Source organism: Panicum virgatum, chromosome 3K, assembly GCF_016808335.1.
Source record: "Panicum virgatum strain AP13 chromosome 3K, P.virgatum_v5, whole genome shotgun sequence".
NCBI lineage: Eukaryota > Viridiplantae > Streptophyta > Magnoliopsida > Poales > Poaceae > Panicum > Panicum virgatum.
Genome location: NC_053138.1, coordinates 51008128 through 51012897, shown reverse-complemented (window position 1 = coordinate 51012897; position 4770 = coordinate 51008128). Strand labels below are relative to the sequence as shown.

Sequence of the window (4770 nt, the reverse complement as noted above, 5' to 3'; positions counted from 1 at the left end):
CATGGGACTGCTGGGTTCATCTGGGGCCCCACGTTTCAGGTTTGATGGTTCACGGTGCAAGTTCCCAGGTTTGCAGCTAAGTTCAGTGCCGGGGCTGTCGGCTAAGTATTTACCATTCTTATGTGGTACTACCTTCGTTCTTAAATAAACGATGTTCTCACTTTCGAAAGAGTCAAACTATTCTAATTTTAACTAAATATATACAAGAAAATACTAATATTTATAACCCATAATTAGTATCATTAGATATATTATTGAATCTACTTTCATAGTAAACTTATTTGAATACATAAATGTTAATACTCTTGTCCATAAATTTGGTCAAACTTGAAATAGTTTGACATAGGAAAAAACTAAAACATCGCTTATTTAGGAAAGGAGGTAGTACTTCTTAAGAAGAAACCACTCTTACAAATGCTCCTTCATATTTGTCATCGTGGAACAAATGATGCTATAAAATTGCCATTTTTATAGACGTGACATGCTAAATCCTTAGTAACAGCATGGACTAGGTACGGGAAATGACCATGTTGCCCCTGCCTTCTTCACGTTAGCCATCGAGTACCATCCCTTCTATCCTGCCACTGAGGTGTGGGATCCATGCTCAGTCGTCTTCAACCTCTGGTAGGCTTGATGGCGCGGGGCACCTTTGCGAGGAGCCACGGGCTCAGGGCGGTGATGCGGCCGGCCATATGGGCCCCTTTAGCAAGTGGTTACGAGGACGGGCGAGGGCGGCAAGGGGCGGAGGCACGAGGTCCTCTGCCTCCGCAGGTGAGGAACGACCACGCCAACTCCTTCCTATCATTAAGAGGAAGAAGATAAGGCAAGAAGGGGGGCGGAGTTGAAATGAGCCTGAGCCATGGGTCCCACATGCTAGTGGCAAGAGAGCGCGGAATGATGGCTAACATGAAAAATGAAGGGGCACCATGGTAATTTCTCGTATCAGGTCCGTGTTGGAATAGGATTTGGCATGCCATATCAGCAAGAATGGAAAGTTTATTGCTTCATTATTCAATAGGTGGTGGCGAATATGTAGGAGCAGGAGCCATTATTAGAGTGGCTTCTTAAGGAGTTCCATCCCGATGGCAAATTGTTCAATATTCTGAATAGCGAACCAATCATGGAGGCGAAGCGAGGATGACCATGACGCGATATGGAGACGGAAAAAAAGGGCTGAAGGAATGGAGGGGCGATACGGTGAGAATTTTTGCACGTTGCTAACCGATTGTGGCGATCAACTGTGTTTTATGCGTACGAAGGGATGCCGGAGACAATAAAGCTAGCAATATCGCTGGGTATATCTCTTATCAACCCTCTTTTCCCCATCCCAGACACTGGTCAAGAAACATGCATTAGATGGTCGGTAATCCCTTTTAGTATTTGAGGGGTGGACGATATAGCCTCTTCGGTACTAAAGAGGGTACCCATTAATACCTGGTAGTACATCCAATCTGTACTAAAGGGATGCTCTTCTCTTTTCTATTGTTTTCCTTTTTTTTGTTTTGTTTAGTATTTGTATTCCTTTGTCTATAGGCTGCCGAGTATTGTACTACTGTACCACTGTACATAATACCAAATACATTGTTGTTGTAATATTTGGACCGTTGATGCACCATTTTGCCAAGTTATTGCATCAAGTTGAGCATTTTATAAGTTGTTGTACCTATATGCACACACTTATTAAGTTGTTGCACTAAATAGAGTATTTTACAAGTTGTTCGACAAATTTGCACCCAACTCTCAAGTTGTTGTATGGTGGGTGCAATTTACTCTTATTGCCGTGGTGGTGGTGTTGGAAGTCAGTGGTATGGTGGATAGAAGGTAGGGTCCCTAGTGCCATGGCCCTAGGCAAGGGCTAATTAGGTGTTGGGCTGACCCAGACCAACCCCAGGTTTAACTGGTCCATGCCACCACCACTATTGGGTACTTTTTGGATCATATAACTTCTGATCAAGGAGTTGCCACTGATCTTACCAAGACATCAGAACTGCTAGAATGGCCCACTCTTACTAATTTCACCGAACTGTGGGAATTTCGAGGTTTAACTGGTTGTGCCACTACTAGACCCCCCTTCCCGTCCCCTTTAGAGACGTTGTAGTTGTAACGTCAGCTGAAAGCGTCTCTATGTCATCAAGTAGAGATGATTTCTGACATGTTTTAGAGAACTTGTCAAAGTGAAATGATAGTATCCACACTTTTCAACGTTTAGAGATGTGTAAAGGAATTTTCTAACACGATATTGAAAATGTCTCAAAATAGCATGAAGCTAGACAAGATGTTTATGTAAAGTGTATCACGCGATCATCTATGGCCATGTAAAGATGTTTTTTTTTTTGACATGCTACTTCGATAGTGGACAATCAGCCAATTTTTATAGGATTAAGGGATTCAATGCTATAAGTGCTATATGGGGTTCGATCAATATTATTAGTCTATTTTTGCTAGCAAATTTGAAATATTCTAACGATTGTCATTTTACCATTTTATGATTATGTTTTATATGTGTTTTCCAAATCCTAGCTCCGCCAAATCTTGGCTGGCTACTGGCCATTTGAAATATTCTAACGATAATCATAAGAATATGTTTAGCTGGCTACTGGCCCACCCTATCCTCAAATCCTAGCTCCGCCACTGCCGCGTGGGTGTGCGGCGTCTTCTCGCGCGTCCAGGAGCTGAGCAGGCTACGCAGGAGGCAGCAGGCTTCAAGCGCCAAGGTAGCAGCCGTGCAACAACCAGCAAAGAAAAAGAGGTAAGAAATTTATGTAATTTTCTGTAGGAATAAGATAGTTACTTGGTTAGGTACTTCAATTGTAGAAATAAGCAAATTTCTATAGGATTAAGGGATTCAATGCTTGGGGTTTCATCAATATTATTAGTATATTTCTTGCTAGCAAATTTCAAACTTAATCACTCATAATAAAGATGTTGTAATATTTTTAACTGTTACTATTTTACTGTTTTATTATTATGATTTATATGTGCTTTTCAAATAAGAATATGTTTAGCTGGCCGCCAGCCCACTCTACCTTCAAATCCTAGCTCCGCCACTGTGTGTAAGAGCCAGCTATTAAAAAAATGAACTATGCTATAGAAATAAACAGAGAGTATTTACTGCCATATGTGTAAGATCCAGTGAATTAATGTGCACCGGGAAAAGCAAAGAGACGGGAGATGAGGCATTTTTCGGCCTCGTTGATGACAGCAGTTGTAGATAATTAATATTTTGCAAAAAAAAGGTTGTACATAATTAATATTGGAATAATTTATTGAAGGAAAATAATTATATATTAACATCATATGATATGCCACATTAGTATCAATAATATAAATATAAAGGAAATCATGTGAATTTTTTTATTATGTACGATTCTGCTATAATTACTGCGAGTAGAAAGCACTGAAAAATGATGATGCAATCCTCTCCTTTGCTATGCTAGCTGCTTAATAACCACTCCCTCTATTCCAAAATGTAGGTCGTTTTAGCTTTTCTAAATACGTTCATTTTGCTATGCATTTAGATATACGTCGTGTGTCTAGATACATAGCAAATACAATGTATCTAGAAAAATGCAAAACAACCTACATTTTGGAACAGACCAATAGCTAGGTCTACATATGAATGGGACTCCTAAGAAATACTCCAGAGAGTTGGAATGAAATAAATGTTTTCTACAATAGAAGTTTGCCAACCCAAATTCTCCCTACTCTATGTGGTGAGAAATAAAGTTGTGATCCTTCCATAGATAATCAAGCACATATTCAAAGGCATTAATTGCAATACTTTAAAATACAAAAAATGTCCTGGCATCCATATATGCACCATGATATGCAGTACCTTCAAGTGTATATATATTGCATTCGCCTGATCCGTTTTCCCTAACCATTACAGATTTACAGTACAAAACATACCAACTCAAAAGTGGTCTAGCTATATCATTCAGCAAGGATCCATGACGAAAGCGACTAAGCTGTTTATTAGCAGTCTAATCCTTTTTCTCTTCACTACCCTCTGCATCCAAGGTTTGTACATCTCCTAAACAAAATATTGATCGTGTAATAGGAGGAGAAACAAAATCCCCACCATGTTGCCAAAGACATGCATTTCACATATAGATTGCGTCGTAGTATATGTGAAAATAATATGTATGTAAAGACAAGTGATTTTTTGTTTTTCTTAACAATATTTTTCATATGCATATGAATTCAGGGTAATGTGTATTTTTTATTTCAATGAGATGTGCTAAGCGTCCTCCATTATGTCTTGATTTAATTTAACATAAGAAATCTACAGCTAAAGTATTTGTGATTTACTACAGGTGCCGCAGAGTACGACAATGTCACTGGACACAACCCTGCCCAGACCCTGATCCAAATTAGGAGAGGTTGTGTACCGAATTATCTATGTTGCCCTGGGAAGAGTGCAAAAGACTGCTATCGAACTAATGTCTGCATAGAATTCAGATGCAACGGCCCTAACCAACCAATAGGCGCTTGCCAGCAAGCAACGCTAGCTTGCAATTGTAACAATTGCTAAAACAACGGATGGATGAATGCCTTTGTTTTTATCATGCATGATGGATGCCAATAATGTACGATATATTTTGATAATATAATCTTGAAGATTAACACTATCCTCAGTATATGTCACTGTGCTTATGACATATTTTGGAGACATGCTTTCTGACAAATTTTGGAGAACATGTCAAAGTGAAACAATAGTATCCACGCTATGTGATGGGAACATGACCCGATCTGACGAGAGGTAGGGAT

General features: G+C 39.4%; 1 long non-coding RNA gene across 1 annotated transcript; it reads left to right on the top strand.

Moving 5' to 3' along the window:
• The first annotated feature begins 2611 nt into the window (after positions 1-2611).
• Positions 2612-4554, top strand: LOC120701520. Its single transcript, XR_005686139.1, has 3 exons — positions 2612-2749; positions 3890-4020; positions 4317-4554. It is a non-coding gene; the product is annotated as an uncharacterized LOC120701520 (long non-coding RNA).
• Positions 4555-4770: the final 216 nt, after the last annotated feature.